The following is a 26,359-nucleotide window of genomic DNA, read 5'->3' as shown; positions in this document are numbered from 1 at the left end:
AATGAAAATAAATCTTCCTAAAATGGGAAGCACTCTATGCTACCTCATACTGCTGATGAGTCTTGATTTAGCATTTCTGGGTTCCTCTGTATCCTGGGTTATCATCACTGTGATATGAAAGTCAGCTATGGCTTGGGCTCCCTGACGAGCTTTGAGATGGTGAGATGGGGTCTGGGTCCTTGAGGGCTGTTAGCTTTCTGTCACTGTGACAAAATAACTGAGAAAATCAACTTAAAGGAGGAAAGATTTATTATGGCTCACAGAGATTTCAGTTCATAATCACTTGGCTCCTTTGTTTCTGGACCTGTGGTGAGGCAGAACATCATGGTGGGGAGCATGTGGTAGATCAAAACTGCTGATCTTATGGTGGTCAGAAAGCAGAGTGAGGAAGGGGCCAGGGACAAGCATATACCCTTCAAAAGTGTGTTCCCAGTGACCACCTTCCTTAGATTAGGCCCCAACTCCTAAGTTCCCACCACCTCCCAGTAGCCCTTTAGCCATGAATTCATCAGTGATTAATCCACCCATGAAGTCAGAGCTCTCACGATCCACTCATCACGATCCCCCACCTCTGAATACCTCTGCATCAGGGACCCAGCTTTCAGTGTATGAGCTTTTGTGTGACATTTCAGATCCAAGCCATAACGGGGGCTCAAGGGAGACAGATATATGTATCTACAGGCAATGTCCCCTGCAGGAGGGAGCGCAGGCTCCCCACGTCAGCAGAGTGCACAGAAGGTAACTGGTGACATCGGATAATGCTGATGGATCCGGAGGGCTCTTTTGGGGGTTTTCTTTTTCTTTTTCTTTTTTTTTTTTAATTATTAGTTGTTCTTGCTTTAGGTGTGAAAGTCACATGGGGTTTCCGTTTTTAATGAGCTAACTAGGAGGACAGAGAGGAGTCTAGGAAGATGGGTGCTATAAGGGGTGGACCCACAGTAAGGGGAAATCGGGGGCTGCACCAAAACCACCCTGGAAATCAGTCATAGGAGCATCCTAATCATAAAATGTGGATGTTTTGTCTCTTAAAAGTTTGTCTTTTAAAGTGTGGCTAAATTGTATCCATTTCCTAGGAATGTGAAACCTGGAGAAGGTTAGTGACTTTCTATCCTATAAAACAGCTTTTTTGGCATTTGCAGGTAAATGGATGGAGCTGGAGAATACATTGCGAGTGAAATAAGCCAGTCCCCCCAAACCAAAGGCTGAATGTTTTCTCTGATATGCCGGTGCTAATTCACAATGAGGGGGGGTGGCTAGAGAAGAATAGAGGTACTTTGGATTAGGAATAGGGGAGTGAAGGGAGGGGAGGGGGCATGGGGATAGGAAGGACAGTAGAATGAATCAGACATTATTACCCTATGTACATATATGACTATAGGACCTGTGGGATTTTACATCAGGTACAACCAGAAGAATGAGAAATTATACTCCATTATATATGATATATCAAAGTGTATTCTACTGTTATGTATAACTAATTAAAACAAATAAAAAAGTTCAAAAAATTTTATGAAAAACAAAGTTTTGTTTTATTTCCCAATTTTGGGCTAAGTACTAAATTCTGCTTCCTTTAGTGGTTCCATTTTCTTGTTTTCTTTTCCCTCTCTCCTGTCTTCTCTCTAGTAACCCTTACAAATAATGTGCAGCCTGAGGTACGTGAACTAACCTAGTGACCTGGGCACAAGTGGGCCTCCTTTCCCTATCCACTAATGGAGAGTTGGAGTTAGAGATCCCTTGTCATCTACTCCCCAGATTCCATAACTCCTGTGATTAGGGGACACTTCTGAAAAGCCTGGCTCATGGACTCCACAACTTCAGTTGTTGATTAAAAACAAAAAGAAGCTTAAGCAGGGCACCATGTCATCCTAGCCACTTGGGAGGCTGAGGCAAGAGGATCTCAAGTTTGGGATCAGCCTCAGCAACTTAGTGAGACCATGTCTCAAAATAAAATGAAAAGGACGGGGGAGATAGCTCAGTGGTAGAGCACTTGCCTAGCATGTGTGAGGCCCAGGGTTCCCTTCTAAGTCCTGAAAAAGAAAGAAAGAAGGACTGGTTTTGTGGCTCAGTGTTGGAATGCTTTCCTAGCACGTGTGAGGTACTGGGTTTGATCCTCCGCATCACATTAAATAAATAAAATGGAGGTATTGTGTCCATCTATAACTAAAAATATTAAGCTTTTCTTTCTTTTGCTTTTTTTTTTTTTATGTCAGTACTGCCTTCTTCGGTCCTATTTAGTTTCTTTCATTCCAAACCACTTTATAGAAATTGCAATAAGTGGCTGATTCTTCAGATGTTTGTATTTTGAAGGTTGTGATTGATGCCTCTCCTAGCAGGTTATGTTTGTTCAGATATACTGTCTAAATGCACAGAGACCCAGGGCGGTTGTTACTGATCTAAGTTTGGGGGTTGGGTGGGGACTCTCAGATCAACCAGGCTGTTAGATGATGGATAAGTTAGGAATGGAATTCCCCAGAACCACAGATTAAATGTTGGGTTTGTAGAAAAAAGCCCTGGGGACAGAGTGATGGTAATCACACCTCTAGAAAAGTGTCCCCTAAAGCAGTAGGAAGGGTCAGCCAAAGGGACAGTTAGACAGCAGCAGATATCTGAGAAGATAATGGCTGGATCGGCAGGGAGGTTCTGCTCCAACTTGAGCCTAGGTCTGAAAAGGGGTGGGTACGAGAATGCCAGAGGCCAAAAGAGAAGATTATTATCTTAGGAAACTGGGAGCAAAGAGGAGAGAGGATGAGGAGAGGTGGAGCCCCCAGCTGGGGTGAAGGTGCACAGGCCAGTGGAGAAGGCAGAGCGGGCTTGCCTGGCTTGCTGGAGAAGGCCATTGGACCAAGAGAGGATTGTAAAAGAAACACTTTGTGAGGGAGGGTCCATGGCTGTCAGCCAAAGGTAGGCTGTCCTGGTCTCCTGAGATAGGGTAAGGGTAGTGGGGACAGGCATGCCTGGCTGCCTGGGTACACCTGTGAAGTTGTAATAAATTTTGCCATTTGTGAGGTGGTGGGACAGCAAGGTTCCTCTGGGTAGCAGGAGCTGAAAAGGTGAGGGCTCAAGTCTCTGATTCTGAAAGCCACCTGGGAGCTTCAGAAAGAGCCGTGCACTTGGGTTTAAGCCCTTCTGGGGCACTGGCTTTTTCTTCTGTGAAATGGAAATAATGACCACTGTGTTACAAATATTGTTGTATGAAGATCCTTGGTGGTGCTGCAGGGTGCCAGGTGGCATTCCACAGTTGTTCAGGTAGCAAAGTGTGAGAGGGAGGGTGAGCCAGTTCCCTTTCCTCTCTTGGAGTGTGGTGTTGACCATTCACTGGATCAGATGGGCTGTGAGAGACACTTGTAGCTATCACACAAGTATTGTCCTTCTGTTCTAGCTTTTTGGCCCTAATAGTCAAGACATTCACCTTGTGGACTGCGTCGTCCCTTCCCTGTGTTTCTACCTGATCTTGTCCTAGAGCCTGTCACTGCGGTTCCCTGGGCCTTTCAGTTTACTCTCCTCACCCTGTGATCCTCTGTGCATGGAGGCACATGCAGTTCAATGTCCTTGTTCTCTGTGGAATCTGAATGGCTTCAGTCTCCAGCCTAGGCCTTCAGAACTATTGGGCTTTCCAGATAAGGCTATGGGTATGATAAGGCAGAGTCTGAGTCACATGGAGTTTTCTTGGTAATGGGGCCGGCAGACAATAATCAAGTAAATAAGTATGAGGCATGTAGGTGGAGAGGAGGCAAAGACTCTCCTGTGCCTGGGAACAGCTCTGCCAGCCATTCATGTTTGCTTTACTGCTGCCATCTGCGTGGGATACTTGAGTTACTTTGAGAGGCAGGCCCTACAGAGTTACCATCCGCTGGCTGGACAGTGCCACTCTCCCCCGACCCTGCCTTTGGTTTTTAAAAGGAAAGACAGGATCATCAGAGCACTCAGGATCGCAAGCCTCATTCTGGCCATTTGTTTGAAGGTCCTATTCTGAACCAAGAGATTGTTATTGGGGTCCATGGATGGGTTTCAGGAAGCCACTGAGATGACATTGGTCATGTGGGGTGTGCATATCTAAGAGTGTCTTTTGGGGCGGGGCATCTAAAGCTCTCACTAAATCTCTGGGAAGGTGTTTGAAAGGTCCATTTTTATGAAAGTGGAGTTTAAATCGTACCATTGAGAATTTCTTCTTGTGACTCTTTCCCCAGTTTTCAGAGGAACTATTAGGAAGGGCCCACCTAAAAGGGAGGGAGGCCAGCCCCTGCCGAGAGCCTCATGGCAGTGATCTGAGACTTGACATTTCTGTGTTGTGCAGATGGAACAGGGTCAGGTTTTCCTCTGTGGAAACAGAAGAAGCAAAATGACATAGCTGACCTGACTCATGACCTGTTGACTGTGGAAGAGAAGGTGGGAGGTGCTCATGTAGTTTTGTCCTCCACTAGCAAGAAGAGAGGTGGAGTGACTAGGAGGAGAAACAGAGGACCTCTTGGAGCAGATACTGCTTCTCAGATTGCTGAGTCTGATGGCACCAAAAACAGGACTGGAGAGGACAGTTTAGAGTTTTGGCTGCTGATGTCCAAGGCACCTGTTTTAGGAGATTCTTCTGCTTGAGCAGTCCACAGTAGCTGGCTTAAATTGGAAAGGTTATGCCCACTGGCCACAAGACAGGGCTGTGGAGGGTAGCATTTAAGAGTGATGGCTAGATACTTACACACTCTACGACCCCATAGTCTACCTTTGGGGTTGAGATTAAAAAATAATCAAGCACATTATTTATCCTAGAGCACTTTATCATAGTGAAAAGTTGGAAACTTAAATACCCAATGATAGGGGACTGGTAAAGCAAATTATGTACATCCACACAGTGGAATGCTGGGCAGCCCTTAAAATAATATCTATAAGAATAATCATAAAAGTGTTCTAAAAACATTATTATGGGCAAAGAAGTATGTGCTGTATTTGTTTCTTTTTCTTTTGTAGTACTGGGCATTGAACTCAGGGATGCTCTACTGCTGAGCTATATCCTCACCCCCACCTGCCCCTCCCCCCTTTTTTTGTTTTGAGACACCTAAGATGCCCAGCTCAACTTGTAATCTTCCTGCCTCAGCCTCCTGTAGGCCTGTGTCATCATAGCTAGCTATGTACTGTATCTGTAAAAAACAAAAAACAAAACAAAACAAAACCTACTGAGAAAGTACTGGCTGGCTGCTTATATGATCATATGATCCAGGAACCCAACTTGGCTGTGGTGACACAGTGATGAACTAGGCAGGTACAGTTCGTGTCCTCGGGGAGCTTTGGTATACTAGGGAAAGAGGCCATGTTGACTTTGTCATAAACAATGTTTGAAAATACTCATAGGAGGACTACTGAAGAGCTACTCCCTAACAGACATTTCTGTTTTCTGTGCATTCATGTCAGATGTGTCTCTGTACTTGTTTGGAGCTATTTGTCTGTTCTGAAATTCTTGATTTTCTAGAGAGCTTTAAGTGATTAAGATGTCATACCCTGCTTGTAGATCAGTGCTCTACTGCTAGGCTGTCTTCCTTGCAGTGATCTTTTCTCCACCAGCACTGGCAAGCTCTGTGTAAGCGGGTGGTGGCAGGGCCTGTTTTAGGGTCTTATGTGAATGGTACCCCCTGGAGCCCTGCAGCCTGTGTGGACTGTTCAAGGCTGCTCTGCAGTTACCTTTTAATCTAAGTTTAAACTTCTTTCCTTTTGACCTTCTTTTTACTCTCCCCCCCCCCCATTTTTTTCTTTCTCCTGCTCATTTAAAGACTGTATAAGTAGAAAGAATAACAATTATTTGTAATCCTATCACCCATAGATAACCACTGTTATCATTTTAGTGTATATAAATCCTTCTGATCTTTTTTCTGTAAATGTTGGATATGTACCAAATGAACATTTTGACCAAGTGTTGCAAATGAAATGCTAAAAGAAATATTACTGCCAAAGTTAAATCTTCTTGTCTTCAGATGGACTTCTGGGATACAAGTCTGAAGTTTTTCAAGCAGTTTTATAGTATATTATTAAAATTATAGTGAAAGTTTGGTGTTGTGGTAATAGAACTTATTTCACAGCACCTGTGATCAGAGTGGGGAATGTTCATGACATTGGACAGATGTTGACTTTGAGTAGAGCTGGAGGAGACAGGCAAAGCTTTTATAATTAATTTTTTTTTTGAGATGGCATCTCACAATCTTGCCCAGGCTGGTCTAGAACTCCAGGGTTCAAGTAATCCTCCTGCTGGGACTACAGGCACATGCCACCACACTTGACTATGTTTTGTTTATTTTTGTATTATTATTTTGGCTAGCTCTGTCAATATAATACACTGTGAGTGGTAATTTGTCTCCAGCTTATTAGAATTTTGTCAAATACCTGTCTTTTGTCCAGCTCCTGGACCTGAAGATTTCCTTGTGATGATGATGCAGTTTCATTTTAGTAATCCTGCTCCCTGGCTTTGTGTACTGCTTGGAAGAGAATATATCTAGATAATCGCAGAAGCAGAAGTGAGATTGTTGCTCTGCACAAATTTTTCCCTGATATTTTTGCTCCTACTTGCTGCTTCACACAACCAGTTGGGAGAAAAAATGCGTCCTTCAGCCTTGGCTCTAGAAGTGTGACAGTGGAGCGATATAATGGCTTTCAAGATAACAGAGCTGTTTCCTGAATCTCCATCTGCATCTCGGCTTTCAGTGTCTGCACACTAATTTCAGCATCTTTCCCGGCGAAGAATGACAGAGAATCTTTACAGAGGTAATATGTGAGAAATGTTTGCTCTCTCAAGGCATCTGTGGTTCCCATGATGGACTACTTTCCCTGCAAGAAGCTGTTGGTTGTTAATAAGCATGTTCTTTGATATTGTTAGGGTGCATGCTACCTCAGTGCTGTTATCTATGAAGTACAGAGTTAGAGCTTCCTTTATTTAAGCAGTCTTTTAAGATGCATAGTAACCAGCCATTCTATCTTTAAATATTGCATGCGAACAGTATATGACAAAATTCCTTGGGTTGAGCTCATGTTGTTTGCCATGATTTTTTTTTTCTTTTGGTGGTACTGGGGATTGAATCCAGGGCCTTGCCCATGCTAGGCTTGCACTGTACTGCTGAGCCACATGCCCAGCCCTAGAAACAGGAGATTTTTATTCTAGGATACTTCTGGAATGTTCACTCATTATAAAATGAGTCTTTGGGACATTAACAGTCCATATCCTAATGACGCACCTTGTACATATCACTGATGTCATGCGAATGTGGTGTTTACCTACATGTGAATGCAGTCGTTGATTATATACCAACTCAAGGATGCCAGAAGTGACATTTGAAGGAAACTTTCAGCTGTTCAGCCTGCCACACTGAAACTGGATACAGATTTTGGCCAAGTATGGAAACTGAAGACAATTTGGGTGGATTCTTAAATATACTGTACACAGGAACGTATGTATAATTTAAAAATATTTCTAAGATGTGACTAAGAAAATTCCTAATCTATAATTTGTTTTTAAAAGGACAATATCTTTTATTTTTAAAAATTACAGTAAAATACACAAACATAAAATTTTAACCATTTTAAGTGTGCAATTCAGTGGTATTTAGTACATTTATTTGTTATGCAACTATTACCACTATCTAGAACTTTCATGTCATTCTAAGCTGAAACTCCAACCTATTAAACAGTAATTCCCATTTTTTTTCTACAGTTCCTGGCAACTACTAGTCCATCCTCTTTGTGAATTTGGCTACTCTGTGTACTCATATAAATTAATTATACAGTATTTGGCCTTTTGTGTCTGACTTGTTTCACTTAGCTTATTTCACTTAGTTTTCAAGGTCATTACACATTATAGCTTGTATCAGAATTTCCTTTTGAAGGTTGAATAATATTCCATTATATGCATATACCACTTTGTATATATCACATTTTGTTTCTATATGTACATACATGTATGTTTATTGTATGTATATATCACATTATGTATTCATTCATTGTTAATGATGGACACTTGGGTTGTTTGTATCTTTTGGCTGTTGTGAAGAATGCTGCTATGAACTTAAGTGTACAAATAGCTGTTTGAGTCAAACATCTTTCAATAGTCTTAAAAAATATATTTTTTAAAGGTAAGGTGCTTTAAAAAATATGTGCCTTGTTGTGATTAGTCAGGTTTGGTCAAGGCTGTGCCTGCCTCACAGACATCAAAACACATGAGTACTTTCCACAGTTTTTAGCTGAAGGCTTTAGTATTGTCTGAGGTCAAGAGAGCAGTTTCACAGTATTTCAGGGCAGACTCACCAGCAAACTTGGCAGCCTTGAGTGAGGCCAATCAGGGTTCTTGGAAAACAGCCTGGTGTTTTCATATCTTCTGCTCTGATAGCTCTTGCCTGTCAGTACCTTAAGAGAGAAAAACCTGGCAGTAGTGTTTGGTCCTCAGTGCAGTCTTAGCTGGTTAAATTCTCATCAGCCCTTTCTGAGTATGCAGATATGAATTTAAGTGGCTTGCTTTTCTGGGAGCCCGTCCGGCTGTGGCAGCTCCGGACTTTCTGTTAAGGGATGATAATCAGTTTGGGACAGGGGCCAAGGTTCTGAGCTACAAGCTGTGTTTGCACAGCAAGCACTCTTGACTTTAATTTGTATTTTTCCCCCCAAATTTGTGTGGTCGGGGAGGCCTGGTCGAGAATATAGAGCAGCAGATTCTCTCCTGGCTCCATGTAGGGACCAGTGGCTTTGTGGTGCCTGCCATCCTGCAGCGACATGTTCATAGCTACTTTTTTGTGGAGATGTAGGACATTGAGGTTGGCTGCCTATTTTGTAGAAATCGAAGTGAAATGTTTTGTACTTTGATAGCCTGATAAAAATCAAATATGATTGTGGTTTTAAGCAATACCAGTCAAGTCTGTTTGCTTAGGCTCTCCACATTTTCTAAAGGCACATCTGAAGGTGGGGGAGTTTATCCATGAGTGTACTGACAGCATTGTGGATTGTATTATTATAATAAACCTTTATTTTCTAGTTGTTTGATCTTTTTTTTTTTTTTTTTTTTTTTTTTTTTGGTGCTGGGCATTGTATCCAGGGTCCTCATACATTCCAAGCTTGTACTTTCAACTAATGAGCTACACACTCACCCCTGGGTTTGGCTTTTGACCGATAGCTGTTTGTTTAGATTTGTAGAGCTAAATGATCTTTCTTCTTTTTAGTGGACTGGATTTTAAAAAGTCTTGATTTAAATAGATGATCTCTGGAGCAAAATAACATGTATGTTTAATATGCAGTCACGCATTTACACATTAAGTTACTTTTGGCAATCAGTCAAATATTTTATTTCAAAGCATAATTGTAATTACGATCTGAATAATTTTTTTGTTTCAGCATGCAGTATGTAATTGGAGAAATGTGTTTCTGGGAAAAAAGATAATTGGGGCCTTTTTGTAATATCGATTGTAGTAAACTTACCGAAACATCGATTGTAGTGAACTAACCTTGCACCACATCAGATATCTAGGCAAATAATTGCCTGCTTATGGTTGAAGTCTGTTTTATGTTATGCTTTTGGTGACAGACTAGAGGTGTGATTTTGGGTTTGTGGAATCAAACCTTGTGGGACTTAGGTTAAGTCATAGTTGGGTCTCCTTGGGCTGTTGAAGTGGCAATGTGCTTCTTGTGGACTGACCTGTATTTTCACTGCTCATGAGTGTGGGAGGGGAAGTAGGCTCCACTCTTGAGCTTATGATCCGAAGTGGAATATAAGCAAATGTCTGGAGAGCATTTGTGTTTACAGGCCTCTCTTCCAGCCTTTCCTGAGCCTCTTTTCATCTGACTCTCTCCTGACCCCTCCATTGAGAGTGCCATTTGACATTACTTTTCAGCCTGTGTTGGCACTTCATCCCTTTCTGACTATCATGGAACAAACACCCTCCTTTTGTTTCTTGTTCCCTTTTTGGTCTTTGTGACTCTCTGCATTTCCAGTTTTCTTGTCTTCCAGATAGTTCCTTTTAGGCTCCCTCCCTGGCACTTCTGCCTGAATTGTACTTGTAATGATCCCCATGGTTTGGCTCTCAGCCCTGGTATGTGCAGGGCTGGTGTGTGTAGGGGGTGGTATACAGGCTCACATAGTTGGAGTGGCAGGATTATGAAGATCCAACTGGTAGAAGGTTCTGATTATGTGTGTGTTTTAAAAAATATTTATTCTTAAGTATTTTTTTTTAATTTTTAGGTGGACACAATATCTTTATTTTACATTTGTGTGGTGCTGAGGATCAAACCCAGTGCCTCATGCATGCTAGGCGAGCACTCTACCACTGAGCCACAATCCCAGCCCCTTATTATGTGGTTTTGACTAAAAAGTTTCCTTCCTGTCCACCAGTGTATGCTTAGAGCAATAATGCTCTTAAAACTTAATTCTATATGGGAAAGTTTAGGAAAAAGTACATACACACACACACACACACACACACACACCTTTTTGTGCATAGGCCTATTTTTTAGGAATAAACTCCAGCATTTAGAAATGTCAATGTGTAGATTAAATCTGACTTCTCATTTTTTCGGTTCTGTATTTAAGTTCCCAAATGCAACTCTTACTGGAATAAATGATAGCATATATTTTAAACTTTATGCTCTTAATTTTTGAAAATGTAGTAATACTAAAATCTCAATTTGCTGATACATGTTCTAGTTTGTCCTGCCTGTCTACATGTAGAAGACAAATGATGTGCACTTTCATAGTAACAAGTGTTTAAAGATATATATCATTAGAAAATGACTTTAAGAATCCATTTTTTTTCCTCTCACACGTTTGTTGCTAATTGTGTCTTTAAGTTCCCTTCAAGTGTTATGGCTTTTCAATTAAAAAAAAAAATTATGGACTCGGGACTTAATGTGCTCGAGGTCCTGGGTTTGATCCCTGATATTGCCAAGAAAAAAAGTAGTGTTTCCTTTGCCTTCAAGGTATTATATTATTTAGTTTTCTTTACCTATCAACTTTTTTATTGCCTTGAGTTAACACTCGAAGATAATGTTTATGATACTGTATATTTCAACATTGTGATTTCTTAAATTTTAGAAAATATTTCCTGAACTGCCTGTTAGAGATTTCTTTATAAGATTCACGCAGTTGTGGAGCCCAGAAGCATAGGAGAAATGAGAGAAGGAGTATCAAACAGTGAGAAGCATGTGTCATGGTGTAATGAAAACAAAACCAAGGTTCCTGATTTGTCAGAGCTGGATGCAAGTTCCACCAATCACCAGCAATGGGGCCAGCAGATGTTGAGCAAAATACTTGTGTTGTTTGAGTGCTAATTTCCCCATCTGTTAAATGGGGATAATAATGCTCATCTTGCAGGTTCATTAGGGGATCATATCTGTGAATCCCCAGCACATTGTAGGTGAAGAGTAAATGTGATCTTACCAGGGCTTCCTCTCCTGGGGCACAAATGTATTAGGAAGCCGTTAAGATTTTCTGTTATTTTCGTTTATCATTTGCTGTTCCAGGGCATATGAAGGTAGAAATATGGACAGTCTAGACTGAGAACCTCTTTTTATTGTTTAGTTGAATCTAAATTTCTGAACTCGTTCATTTCCATTTTCTTCCTGATTATTTTTTCAGCTGCTGAAACATGATATTAAAAACAAAATAGATTATAGTAATTTTTTTTAATCCAAAATCTTTGGATAAAAAAATCTTTGGAAGTGAGTTAGTTTGAAAAGTCAGTTTTCTCCTCCAGAGAGCATAGGCTTTACTTTTTTTCTTATGAGAGATTTCTTTTTCTCATTAACTATTTTAAATGTCCAGAAAAATATGGAGAATATTAGTTTTATCAGATATTAACATTTTGATGTGTTTGCTTTATATACATATATGTACATTTATATATATATATATATATATATGTATATATTTTTTCATATTTTTTTTGTGACTAAGCTCAAGAAACCTTGCTGTCTGGTCACTACTCTCATGCCTAGGACAGTACCTGGACTGTCAGGCATCTCCTTCAGCTGCCTTCTCACTCTTTGCCCAGATGTAGCAGAGAGACAGCTATGGAGCAGGGAAAAGTTTCAGGCTAGGTTCAACTAGTGATGCAAATGTCACTTAGTAAGTACTAGGCTTGCAGGGAACTTTTAGTACCTGACACAAGGTAGGACAATTGAATTCAGAAATAACTCCTACAGAGACCAGAACATTCTCTTTGCATTTGCAGAGCCACAGAGTGGCTGGTTATCTGAAGTACTAATTGGAATGAAATTTAAGGAGCAGAGTTGGTGCGGGACTTTCTAGGCTGACAGGACAGTTGAACAGCTCAGTAGTGGGAACAGAGTTTGATTAAAACTAGATAGTTAATGGGGCAGGAATGTAACTCAGTGGTTAGAGCAGTTTACTAGCATGTGGAAGGCCCTGGGTTCCATCTCCAGCCTTGCCAAACAGCTTTCTTCCCCCAGTTTAGGGCCTCCTGAAGACTCTTCAGAGGGGAGAATCAAAAGAAGAACACAGTGGCCAGAGAACAGGAACTTTTACTACATTTCAAGGGAAACACAGGCTCTTAATTAATGATGTAGAATAAAATACAACATGAAAAACTTCCCTTCTGGAAGGAGACTGTGATATTGTGATACAGTAAGAAATATATATTTGGCCTCTGCTCCTTGTTGTAGCTCCTAAAACCCTTGGGAATCTCTAGTGATGAATACCTTTTGTATGCTAATGAGGTGACTGGGGTCCCTGGGTAGTTTCAGGAGGGAAGCTGGTCACCAGAAAGAAAAATACAGGATTAAGCATTGGGGTTTTCAGCATGTCCACCCCTACACCAACCTCCAGAGAGGGAAAGGGGCTGAAAGTTCATCTTGATCACTAATGGCCAGTGATGTAATCAATCACACCTATGTATGGAAGCTGCCATAAAGACTTGAAATGACAGGGTTTGGAGAGCTTCCAGATAGCTGAACAAGTGGAGGAGCATGGAGGGTGGTGTCCCCATAGAGGCATGGAAACTCCGTGCCTTACCCTCATGCCTTACCCTAAGCATCTGTTTTAGTCAGTTTTTTTTTTTTTTTTTTTTTTTTTTTTTTCTGCTGTGACTAAAGAATCTTACCAACACAACAGAGGGGAGGAAAAGTTTATGTGAGGGCTCACAGTTTCAGAGGTTTTAGTCCATAGAGGGCTGGCTCCATTCCTCAGGTCTCAAGGTGAGGCTGAACATCATGGTGGAAGAGGGTGGTAGAGGAAAGCAGTTCACATGGTGACCAAGAGGCAGAGAAAGAGACTCCATTCTCCAAATACAAATATATACCCAAAGCTATGCCCCAATTCCCAAATCCTCCAGCTACACCCTATCACTTCAGTTAACTATCACTTCAGTTAATCCCATCAGGTCGTATATAAATAAAGTGCCACTGGTACACAGCAAACCCACCCTGCCTACCAACTCTGCTTCTTCCAGTGTCTTGTGAAAAAGCCCACTACCCTCTCAAGTCATCTGGGCAGAACCAGGGAGTCACCCACCATTCCTCTTGCCCCTGTATCCTTCCTGTCAGCAAGTCAAGTCCATTTACCCCTTATCTCCATTGTTCTCTCATGCTCTCAAGCCTTATCACCTCCTGCCTGGATTTCTACTGTAGCCATCTGCCTGCTGCTCTCTCTTCATTCTGTCCACCCATCTGCTGTCATAGTCCTCTTTCTGAGCTAGCTGTGTTTGTGGTTCCTGTGGCCCGTAGGGGAAATCCCCGGCATCTTAGAGTCTCTACTGTCCCTTGTTGTGCCCTCTCATCCACCCTTCCTGCCCTTGTGGATGTCTTGCTGCCTGTCTTACAGTCACTTAGGATGCCCCCCTTCACTGTTGTAGTTGCTTCTCTTTCTCTAGACTTTGCTCTTTGCTGTTTCTACTTAGCTGTTTGGATGCTTAGCTGTTTCCAGAGTGAACTTGCTTCTGTTAAAAAAAAAAAAAAAAGTCTCTCTCTTAATTGAGGAAAGGGAGGAGGGACAGGAAAAGGATAGATTGAAATTGACCAAACTGCTATGTACATATACTAATATGCCACAGCAAATTTCACATTTATGTATATCTATAAAGCACTAATTTAAAAATACATATAAATAGAAGGAAGACAGTGGAGTAGAGGAGGGGCAGAGTGGAAGGGAGAAGGGGAAGGAAAGGGGAAGGAAGTACTGGGGACTGAAATAGAGCAAATTGTATTTCCTACTTGTATGATTATATCCAAATGAACCCCAATATTATGCATAACTATAATGCACTAATAAAAAAAATGAAAAACAAAACAAAACAAAAAAACCCCCTCTCTTTGTGCCTAGCTTGGTGTCTAACACATAGAAAGTTCTTGAAAAGATGAGTAGAATATTAATGGGTAAGAAACAATCCTTTTCTCTTCTTGCAGCTAAGAGGACTGAAGCTGGGTAACAGATTCATCCTCCCTCACCACCTTCTATCTCCATCAATTCCAGCACCTGCTCCAAAGTACAGCTGTAATGGAAGAGAGAAGTATATTTGGCTTGAAAGGGGCAGTTGGGACGTGATTAAACTGTATTCAGCCTCCCCTTTCTCCCCATGCAGAATAGCATAAATAACACCTTCTATTTGCATTTGTATTCTCTTGAAGTGCTTCTGCAGACATGATCTCACCTGGCTCATGTTACCATCTACCCTGAGTAGTAGATGAAGGACAAGATTATCCCCATTTTATAGATGCAGAAAGGGAGATACAAATAAAGTAAAGAAATCTGCCTGAAGTTAGTGAGTTGTTTAGTGGTGGAAGAGGCTAGATTCTAGGTGAAGTCACCAGCCTTTTTTCTTCTTTCTTAACCTACAGAATCAGGTTACACCAAATTGATGTTTTCACATTTCATCATCCAGGGGAAAATTTGTAAAAGCAGTTGTGTTGCAAGAGTTTTCTTTCAGTGTGTTAACTTTGCTTTTGGGTATTCCTTTTCAACTGTTAATTTCCCTAATCCTTCCTCTGTTCTGATTAAGTGGTCTGTCCGCCTGGGTTCATTTGGCTGGAATAGCTGTGCCCATTAAACAGTGTTTTGAGACCCACTCTGGACAGAGAGGAAGGATTTATCACATTTCAATTGGTTAACCTGGGAATATTACTAACTTCAAGCTATTTTCCTGCTTCACAAACTAATAAAGTGACAAGAAAAAAAAATCTCAGTACTTCTGAACTTGTGTGACTGTATAGTTTCATTTTGTTAACTATTTTAAAAATGACATGGCTTCTTCCATTCTAGAATTCAGTCTAAACTTATATAGGACAAGAAAATGGCTCACCAGCATCTAATGATGGTAATTTCCAGGAATTTCTGAATTTTGAAAATTGCAACTTTTGAAGTGGGCTATTGCAGGGAAACTATTCCTGCATGTTTTATTAAATTCTGTGCTCCTACCAGTGAAGATGAAGGCAGAGTGAGGTTGAAAATGCCAGGAAAAAACCAATCAGGACACAGCCAAGATATTGGGATGCATGCACATTTTGGATGGTAGCCTTTTTGTTACATTTTTTTGGCAGTCACTCAGTCAATCTCTTGAATAGTCTTTTGTTTTATTCGTTCTCATTTTTTCTTGGCTCTTTTAGCATTTGAGTCCTTGAGTTATTTTGAGGACCTTGCCTGTACCTCTGTGAAATCTCTCTTGGCTTCCAATGTACAATAGAGGGGTGTTCTTGGTTGCCTATCTTTTCTGTCTTGGCTACTTCTGTCACCATCACCTTACCATTCATATACGTGGGTGCTTTTCACTTTATTTTGTCTTCCTGGGCATTTGTGAAGATGTATTTTATTTTGTCCATCACTGGGTATTTCTACTTATTTGTCCTGTTGTATTTTTAGATTCAGTATCTTAAAACAAAATTGACCTAAGGCAGGAAAAGACCTTCAGAATCATTTTCTTTGCTGCCTCATTTTAGAGATAAATAAACTAAGGCTCAGGGAGATGATGTGACTTGCATTATTCCAGAGTCTTGCACTTGGTGAGCACCTGTCAGGGTCTCTGTGGCTGCTCCCTCCACTGAGCAGGTCTCTGTGGCTGCTCCCTCCTGAGGGTCTCCTCTCCCATCATTGTTCCCTCTGCAAGGAGCTTCCAAGCTATTTGCCCTCACCTTTCTACCCTTCTCCACATGTGTCAGATATCTAGTCATTTCATCAAGGCAGACCAATTCTTTATAAGTTTTAAATGCTATTTTTTAGTAATTAAAAAAATTTACCAACAGTAAAATGGATTTTTGGAGGGTATATAGTTCTCAGTTTGGGCATATGCTAATATGCTGTGTATGTAAACTAATATGCCAAAGCAAATTTCACATTTATGTATTAGCTGTAATAAGAATACCAGAGACTGGTTGGCTGAAAAACCAGTCATTTATTTCCCACAGTTCTGTAGGCTAGAAGTCTGAGATCAAGGTGCTGGCCAGCATGGTTGATTTTAGGGGAGGGTTTTCTTTCTGGTTCACAGACTGATGTCTAATTTTCTGCTTACACGGTGCGTGCGCACACACTCACACACACACACAGAAAGAGAGAGAGAGAGAGAGAGAGAGAGAGAGAGAGAGAGAGAGAGAGAGATCATCTCTCTTGTCCTGTGTTTTCTTAAAGGGTACTAATCCCATTATGACCTAAAGGCCTGATTTCCAAATATCATTACATTGAAGATTAGGGTTTCAACATAACACATTTTGGACATTCAGTCCATAGCAACTTTTGTGAATTTCAGTACGTGCATCGATTCATGTTACCATCACCATAAACAGCATATGGGATAGTCCTGTCATCTTCCATATTTTCTATGTGTAGGCAAACTCTCTTTTTCCCTGAATTCCTAGAAACACTGATCTGTTCTCTGACTTTATAGCATATAAATGGGATCATAGAGACTCTTTCTTAGATTAGGCTTCTTAGTGTAACACACTTGAGATTCAACCATGGTGCTGTGTGTTATCAGTGATTTGTTCTTTATTATTACGAAGTGGTATTCCATCCTGTGGACCTACCACAGTTTGCTTACCCTCTCACACACTGCATTCACACCTGCAAGGTGTGAGAGTCCTACTTGATCTGCAACTTTGTCAGCATTTGATGTCACTGGTTTTTAAAGTTTAGCTGTTCTGATAGGTATGTTCTGGAATCTCACTGTGGTTTTGATTTGCATTTTCCCAACTATTAACATGCTTGTTTGCCATTTGTGTATCCTCTATTCATTATATTTGTTATGCTTGTTGTTATTATTTTGACCCATCTTGGCATTTTTTTTTTTTTTTGTATCAACATTGTTGTCCACCTACCACAGCGTATTCCAAAGGTCAATGCACCGATCTAGACACTTTTTTTTTTTTTATCCCTACAAAATCCTAGGGGGATTAGTCATTTTTTTCTTTTCATGGTAGAGAAATAAAGATCTCATGTTCAAAAGTTACTTGAGTGCCTGCCATGTTCTATGGGCCAGGTACTAGTTCTGTGACTTTGGGCGAGTCATTTAATCTCAGAGAGTCAGTTTCCTTATCTGCTAAATGGGGATCTGTAATAAATATATACCTAAGGGGGTTGAATGAGGGTTTTTAAGGAAGGGTTTTTAAGGTTGAGTGAGGGATTTTAAAGGTTGTAGTTCAGCGGTAGAGTTCAGAAAGTGTGCTGAGCAAAAGGTCTAGCTCTGAGTGTATACCACTGGGTTCTTAATACCTGTTCTGAGGTGGTTTCTGCCCCTTGTAGTTTTTTCTCTCTGAAAAATTGTCCCTGATGGGCTTTTGTTCTACTCTGGATCAAGTACCAGAGACATGGGATCCAGCCTTTCTCTTTTCCTGTGTAGCTCACTAATGGCTTACATCAGTTGATCAATAAAGATGCAAAGCAGACTTAAAATGCAGCAGTTATTGCTGCTCTCTCATTTCTCCCTAAATGCAAAAGGATGGGTTACTGTGACTTCTGGTTCTAACCTGGGTGTTCTGTTCCTAAATGCACATCATACCTAATTCTAGGTATGGTAAAGGGCTACTATTGAGGAACCTTTTCTCTCACAGCAGTAGTATATGTAGTGTTGCTGGAATTCTTTTTTCATATATTAGTCATTTAATCAATTTTTTTTATTGGCCAGAGAACTTGGGATGATTTCCAGGAAACTGGAAATACTTTGAAAAGATGCTGCTATTTGAAATAAATGCTTAAGATGTTTTAAATTCAATAATAGAAAAGTTAAATGAGCCAAATGTTTTATTTTGAGTTCATTCCAGCTCCAATGTTTACCTGAAAAAAAAAAAAAGTCTGACTTTTACTAATATCATACAGGGTTGATCTAGTTGGCATGGTTATTTCATTTAGGGGAGGGTGGAATGAGGAAGTCATAATATTAGTAAAAAAAACATGATACAAGTATGGTCCTTTAAAATTTGTGAAATTATTCATTATTAAATATGTGAGACTTTATATTTGGAAACAAGTTCTTAAAATCAACTCTCTGCTTATTCCTGCTTGGTAGCTTCACTTAATGTTTCCATTGTGAAGCAGGTATCTGATGCCTTCTGTGTGCCAGGTGTTTTTTATGTGTTTGTCTTTTTAATCCTCACAGCACCCCTTGGAAACGAAGGATATCCCCATTTGATGGAAGGAAACCTTGTGCTCTAGGGATCTGCCCATTGTAACTCCAGAAGGCCGTGCTGTCAAGCCCAGGTCTTGTGAGTCTTGTGCACTTTTCAGCTCTCACTCCATTTCTTTGGGTTTAGGATGGAGACCTGGTGGCTACTGCTGCTGCTCAGTGGCCAGCACACCTTCCCCAAGTGTAGCCTCTGCTTCCCACAGGAGTCTGTTTCCAGGGCCTAAGGTCAACACTTAAGTGCCACATGCCCTGAGATTAGGTACTAGTATGTAGCCTAGATACCCCCAAAAGGCCCATTGTAGAAAGAATATGAACTTTAGGGATGTGTTTCAAGTGGTCTCCACCACTTTATTTTTACTGCCTATGTGATTTTGGCCAAATTTCTGTAACTCTTAGAGTCTAAGTTTCTTCAGCTGAAAAATGGGAATACTACATTCCTGATATAGATATGGGGAGAATTAGAAATACTGTAATAGAACACTTGACAAACGCTTAGCATATTGTAGATGGTTAGTAATTGAAGGCTGCTATTGTTGTCACCATAGCAGGACTTTTTGGGGAACTGAGAAGTTTCCCTGAGTAATGGTTAAGAATGTGGACTCTGGGCTGGGGTTGTGGTTCAGTGGTAGAGAGCTGGTCTCGCACGGGTAAGGGTTGGATCCTCAGCACCACATCAAACCAAATAAACAAAATAAAGATATTGTGTCCGTCTACAACTAAAAAAGTATTAAGAAAAAAAATAGGAATGTGGACTCTGGAATAAACTGCTTGGGTTCAAATCCTGGGGTGGCCTATCAGCTATGTGATTATGCACATTTTCATTGTTTCCTCTGTCTCTGTCTGCAAAATGGGCATAATAATAGTTCCTACCTCAAAAGGCTAAATGATTTTGAAGAGACAAATAATTGTTGACCAGTTGAGTTGAAATGGCCTCATTAGGTGTCTTTTTGTGCCACTGTTCTTTTTTTGATACATGAGCTACCTTGAAATTTATAATGTTCTCTTTCCTTTTTGCCCTAAATGACAGAATTTCTCATTATTTGTATTTTTTTTATTGGTTGTTCAAAACATTACATAGTTCTTGATATATCATATTTCACACTTTGATTCAAGTAGGTTATGAACTCCCATTTTTACCCCGTATACAGATTGCAGAGTCACATCAGATACACTTCCACTGATTTACATATTGACATACTCATGTCTGTTGTATTCTGCTGCCTTTCCTATCCTCTACTATCCCCCCTCCCCTCCCCTCCCCTCCCCTCTTCTCTCTCTACCCCCTCTACTGTAATTCATTTCTCCCCCTTATATTATTTTTCCCTTTCCCCTCACTTCCTCTTGTATGTAATTTTGTATAACCCTAAGGGTCTCCTTCCATTTCCAAGCAATTTCCCTTCTCTCTCCCTGTCCCTCCCACCTCTCATCCCTGTTTAATGTTAGTCATCTTCTCATGCTCTTCTTCCCTACTCTGTTCTTAGTTACTCTCCTTATATCAAAGAAGACATTTGGCATTTGTTTTTTAGGGATTGGCTAGCTTCACTTAGCATAATCTGCTCTAATGCCATCCATTTCCCTCCAAATTCTATAATTTTGTCATTTTTTTAATGCAGAGTAATACTCCATTGTGTATAAATGCCACTTTTTTTTTATCCATTCGTCTATTGAAGGGCATCTAGGTTGCTTCCACAGTCTTGCTATTGTGAATTGTACTGCTATGAACATCGATGTAGCAGTGTCCCTTTAGCATGCTGTTTTTAGGTCTTTAGGGAATAGACCGAGAAGGGGAATAGCTGGATCAAATGGTGGTTCCATTCCCAGCTTTCCAAGAAATCTCCATATTGCTTTCCAAATTGGTTGCACCAATTTGCAATCCCACCAACAATGTACAAGTGTACCCTTTTCCCCACATCCTCGCCAGCACTTGTTGTTTGACTTCATAATGGCTGCCAATCTTACTGGAGTGAGATGATATCTTAGGGTGGTTTTGATTTGCATTTCTCTGACTGCTAGCGATGGTGAGCATTTTTTCATGTACTTGTTGATTGATTGTATATCCTCCTCTGAGAAGTGCCTGTTCAGGTCCTTGGCCCATTTGTTGATTGGGTTATTTGTTATCTTATTGTCTAATTTTTTGAGTTCTTTGTATACTCTGGATATTAGGGCTCTATCTGAAGTGTGAGGAGTAAAGATTTGTTCCCAGGATGTAGGCTCTCTATTTACCTCTTTTATTGTTTCCCTTGCTGAGAAAAAACTTTTTAGTTTGAGCAAGTCCCATTTGTTGATTCTAGATATTAATTCTTGTGCTATGGGTGTCCTATTGAGGAATTTGGAGCCTGACCCCACAGTATGTAGGTCGTAGCCAACTTTTTCTTCTATCAGATGCCTTGTCTCTGGTTTGATATCAAGCTCCTTGATCCATTTTGAGTTAACTTTTGTGCATGGCAAGAGAAAGGGATTCAGTTTCATTTTGTTGCATATGGATTTCCAGTTTTCCCAGCACCATTTGTTGAAGATGCTATCCTTCCTCCATTGCATGCTTTTAGCCCCTTTATCAAATATAAGAAAGTTGTAGTTTTGTGGGTTGGTTTCTGTGTCCTCTATTCTGTACCATTGGTCCACCCGCCTGTTTTGGTACCAATACCATGCTGTTTTTGTTACTATTGCTCTGTAGTATAGTTTGAAGTCTGGTATTGCTATACCACCTGATTCACACTTCCTGCTTAGCATTGTTTTTGCTATTCTGGGTCTTTTATTTTTCCATATGAATTTCATGATTGCTTTGTCTATTTCTACAAGAAATGCCATTGGGATTTTGATTGGCATTGCATTAAACCTATAGAGAACTTTTGGTAATATCGCCATTTTGATGATGTTAGTTCTGCCTATCCATGAACAGGGTATATTTTTCCATCTTCTAAGATCTTCTTCAATTTCTCTCTTTAGGGTTCTGTAGTTTTCATTGTATAAGTCTTTTACGTCTTTTGTTAGGTTGATTCCCAAGTATTTTATTATTTTTGAGGATATTGTGAATGGAGTGGTTGTCCTCATTTCCATTTCAGAGGGTTTGTTGCTGATATACAGAAATGCCTTTGATTTATGCATGTTGATTTTATATCCTGCCACTTTGCTGAATTCATTTATTAGCTCTAATAGTTTCTTTGTAGACCCTTTTGGGTCTGCTAGGTATAGAATCATGTCATCTGCAAATAGTGATAATTTAAGTTCTGCTTTTCCTATTTTTATACCTTTAATTTCTTTCGTCTGTCTACTTGCTGTGCCCAGTGTTTCGAGAACTATGTTGAACAGAAGTGGTGAGAGAGGGCATCCCTGTCTTGTTCCAGATTTTAGAGGGAATGCCTTCAATTTTTCTCCATTCAGAATGATGCTAGCCTGGGGCTTAGTGTAGATTGCTTTTACAATGTTGAGGTATGTTCCTGTTATCCCTATTTTTTCGAGAGTTTTGAACAAAAAGGGATGCTGTACTTTGTCGAATGCTTTTTCCGCATCTATCGAGATGATCATATGGTTCTTATTTTTAAGTCTATTGATATGGTGGATAACATTTATTGATTTCCGTATATTGAACCAGCCTTGCATCCCAGGGATGATTCCTACTTGATCATGGTGTACAATTTTTTTGATATGATTTTGTATCCGATTCGCCAGAATTTTATTGAGGATTTTTGCGTCTAGGTTCATTAGAGATATTGGTCTGTAGTTTTCTTTCTTTGAGGTGTCTTTGTCTGGTTTAGGAATCAGGGTGATGTTGGCCTCGTAGAATGAATTTGGAAGTTCTCCCTCTTTTTCTATTTCCTGAAATAGCTTGAAAAGTAGTGGTATTACTTCCTCTTTAAAGGTTTTGTAAAACTCTGGTGTATACCCATCCGGTCCTGGGCTTTTCTTAGTTGGTAATCTTTTGATGGTTTCTTCTATTTCCTCAATTGATATTGGTCTGTTTAGGTTGTCTGTATCCTCCTGTCTCAATCTGGGCAGATCATATGACTTAAGAAATTTATCGATGCCTTCACTATCTTCTATTTTATTGGAGTATAAGGATTCAAAATAATTTCTGATTATCTTCTGTATTTCTGAAGTGTCTGTTGTGATATTGCCTTTTTCATCGTGTATGCTAGTAATTTGAGTTCTCTCTCTTCTTCTCTTCGTTAGCATGGCTAAGGGTCTGTCGATCTTATTTATTTTTTCAAAGAACCAACTTTTAGTTTTATCAATTTTTTGAATTGTTTCTTTTGTTTCGATTTCATTAATTTCAGCTCTGATTTTAATTATTTCTTGTCTTCTACTTCTTTTGCTGTTATTTTGCTCTTCTTTTTCTAGGATTTTGAGATGAAGTATGAGATCATTTATTTGTTGGTTTTTTTCTTTTTTTAAGGAATGAACTCCATGCAATGAATTTTCCTCTTAGAACTGCTTTCAGTGTGTCCCATAGATTCCGATATGTTGTGTCTGTGTTTTCATTTATCTCTAAGAATTTTTTAATTTCCTCCTTAATATCTTCTATAACCCATTGATCATTCAGTAACCTATTGTTCATTCTCCAAGTGATGCATGATTTTTCCTCCTTCTTTTATCGTTGATTTTCAGTTTCATTCCATTATGGTCAGATAAGATGCATGGTATTATCTCTACTCCTTTATATTGTCTAAGAGTTGCCCTGTGACATAATATGTGATCTATTTTTGAGAAGGATCCATGTGCTGCTGAGAAAAAAAGTGTAACTGCTTGATGTTGGGTGGTATATTCTATATATGTCAATTAAGTCTAGGTTGTTAATTGTGTTGTTGAGTTCTATAGTTTCCTTATTCAACTTTTGTTTGGAAGATCTATCCAGTGGTGAGAGAGGTGTGTTGAAGTCTCCCATGATTATTGTATGGTGGTCTATTAGACTCTTGAACTTGAGAAGAGTTTGTTTGATGAACATAGCTGCACCACTGTTTGGGGCATATATATTTATGATTGTTATGTCTTGTTGGTGTATGGTTCCCTTGAGCAGTATGTAGTGTCCCTCTTTATCCCTTTTGATTAACTTTGGCTTGAAATCTATTTTATTTGATATGAGTATGGACACTCCTGCTTGTTTCCGAAGTCCATGTGAGTGATATGATTTTTCCCAACCTTTCACCTTCAGTCTATGTATGTCTTTTCCTATCAAATGCGTCTCCTGTAGGCAGCATATTGTTGGGTCATGTTTTGTGATCCATTCTACTAGCCTGTGTCTCTTAATTGGTGAGTTTAAGCCATTAACATTTAGGGTTATTATTGAGATATGGGTTATCCTTCCAGCCATATTTGTTTATTTATGTTACTGAATATGGTTTATTTTCCTCTTTGATTATTTTTCCCCCTTTACTGTCCTACCTCCCACTGTTGGTTTTCATTGTTATTTTCCATTTGCTGAGGATTTTTTGGAGAGATGGTTTTCTAGCTGCAAATTCTTTTAACTTTTGTTTATCGTGGAAGGTTTTAATTTCATCTTCCATCTTGAAGCTTAATTTTGCTGGATACACAATTCTTGGTTGGAACCCATTTTCTTTCAGTGTTTGAAATATGTTATTCCAGGATCTTCTAGCTTTCAAAGTCTGTGTTGAGAGATCAGCTGTTATCCTGATTGGTTTACCCCTAAATGTAATCTGCTTCCTTTCTCTTGTAGCTTTTAAAATTCTCTCCTTATTCTGTATGTTGGGCATCTTCATTATAATGTGTCTAGGTGTGGATCTCTTATGATTATGCACATTCGGCATCCTGTAGGCTTCTAGGATTTGGGATTCTGTCTCGTTCTTCAAGTCTGGGAAGTTTTCTCGAATTATTTCATTGAATAGATTGCTCATTCCTTTGGTTTGGAGCTCTGTGCCTTCCTGTATCCCAATGACTCTTAAGTTTGGTCTTTTAATGTTATCCCATATTTCTTGGATGTTCTGCTCATGGTTTCTTAACAGTCTTGCTGAGCTGTCTATTTTCTTTTCAAGTTGAAATACTTTGTCTTCATTGTCTGATGTTCTATCTTCTAAGTGTTCTACTCTGCTGGTAGTATTCTCAATTGAGTTTTTAAGTTGGTTTATTGCTTCCTGCCTTTCTAGGATTTCTGTTTGTTTGTTTTTTATAACCTCTGTCTCCCTGTATAGTTGATCTTTTGCTTCCTGGATTTGTTTATGTATTTCATTGTTGAAGAGATCTTTCATTGTCTGATTTTGCTGTCTAATGTCTTCCTTGAGACTCCAGATCATCTGAAGCATGTATCTCCTGAATTCTTTATCTGACATTCCATCTGCTGCAGCTATTACCTCTTCTAACGTTGAGTTGACCTGCATTGCTTGTGGTCCTTTCTTTCCTTGTCTCTTCATACTGTTCGCGTTTCTTTCTGCTTACTGAGACTGTTGTGTTGTTGAATTTTCCCCCTATATATTTGTATTACTCTTGTATAGTTGCAAAGTCTCCTGCGCAGGCGCGGGCAGGGGCTCTGCTCCTCCTCCAATTGGGGCACTGTGCCTACCACATCGGCAGGCCGCTGGGCCTGTTCTGCTGGTTGGTAGCAGGTGCGCCTACCTTGCAGGCGCGTGGGGCGGCTCTGCCACTCCCAGGTTGCTGGGCCTGACCTGCTGGTGGGTTGCAGGTCCGGCTACCTTGCAGGCGCGGGGGGAGGGTGCACACCTATTTGTATTTAGACAGTTACGCGAAATGGAGGACGTAATGCTTGGGATGAAAGTTGGGGGGAAGGGGAAGGTAGGTGTTCTTGAAAAGAAAGAAGGAGACTGAGATAGATAGCATAGGGGAGAATGGAAAGAGCAGTAAAACTTGGAAGGGGAGAGAGAGAGGGAAAAGGGAGAGAAAAAATTAAAATGAAATAGGAAATAAAATGAGGTCTTAGAGATCCATTTTCTTCTCTTCCCGTAGGCAAAGCTGTGACCTCCGGGCTGAGTTTTGCCTCAATGTGTCGACAGCAATCCCTGTAAGGCGGTTCCTGGGAGTCTCTCAATCCTGTTGGTCCAGAGCCGTTTCACTTCTACGGCCCCTCCTCCCCTTCCTCCTGCCAGCCAGCCAGGTCCTGCTCACCGGAGGCAGTTCACCAAGGATTTGGTTACACTTTCAGCCCCACCGAGTGCTCTATTTCCCTAACGACTGAGCACTCTCGCTGTCATTCATCTAAGCCCCAGTGCTGTGGAGCTGTGGTCTGGGAGTCAATTGTTTAATTTTTCCAGACCCCTTTGGTGGGCACACCTTCGGAATCTGGCAGCTAGGACCATTGTTGTCGCTGCTGGTGGTAATAGGAGTTGGGGGTCGAGGATCCCCTCTACTTCCCTCAGCCCCTACAGTCACAACCATACTGCTGGCGGTAGGAGGAGTTGGGGGTCTGGAGTGTCCTCCGTTTCCCTCCGCCCCTACCGTCATACCCTCTCAGTTCGCGGTTGGGGGATTTGGGGGTGGGGAGTCTTCTCTGCTTCCCTCTGCCCCTACAGTCACGCCCTCGTCACTGGCAGTAGGGGGAGTTGGGGGTCGAGAGTCCTTTGGCCCTTACGGTCACGCCCACGGAGAGATTTTGAAGTTTCTCGGTTGTTTGTATCTGGTGTGGGTGGGAGTCACACACCTGCTAAAGTAGATTCCGCTGGGAAGGAATCTCTTTGGCCGAACTTTGGTGACTTCCCCTCTCTGCTATGGCGGGCCCCTGGCTCCTTGCCGGAGTGTCCGAAGGGAGGGGTGGAACTGGCTTGTCTCTGGTCTGACACAATCTCTGGTTTTAGTTCCCAGTTTGCTATTTCGTAAAGTGTTGGTTA

General features: G+C 40.6%; 1 protein-coding gene across 11 annotated transcripts in view; it reads left to right on the top strand.

Annotated features, from left to right (window-relative positions):
• Nucleotides 1-26,359, top strand: part of SGMS1 (sphingomyelin synthase 1) — a 299,689-nt gene that overhangs the window by 11,441 nt on the left and 261,889 nt on the right. For 3 of the 11 annotated variants that reach the window (XM_081268412.1, XM_081268414.1, XM_081268413.1), the window contains exon 2: nucleotides 6,379-6,741. The exons of the other annotated variants lie outside the window; for them this stretch is intronic. The gene's annotated coding sequence lies outside the window, so the exon portion shown is untranslated. The remainder of the gene's footprint in view (nucleotides 1-6,378; nucleotides 6,742-26,359) is intronic. 11 annotated transcript variants of the gene reach the window in all.

The sequence above is a fragment of the Spermophilus citellus genome (genome assembly GCF_964194105.1).
Source record: "Spermophilus citellus genome assembly, chromosome: 15".
NCBI lineage: Eukaryota > Metazoa > Chordata > Mammalia > Rodentia > Sciuridae > Spermophilus > Spermophilus citellus.
This window is presented reverse-complemented; position numbering and strand designations above follow the sequence as displayed.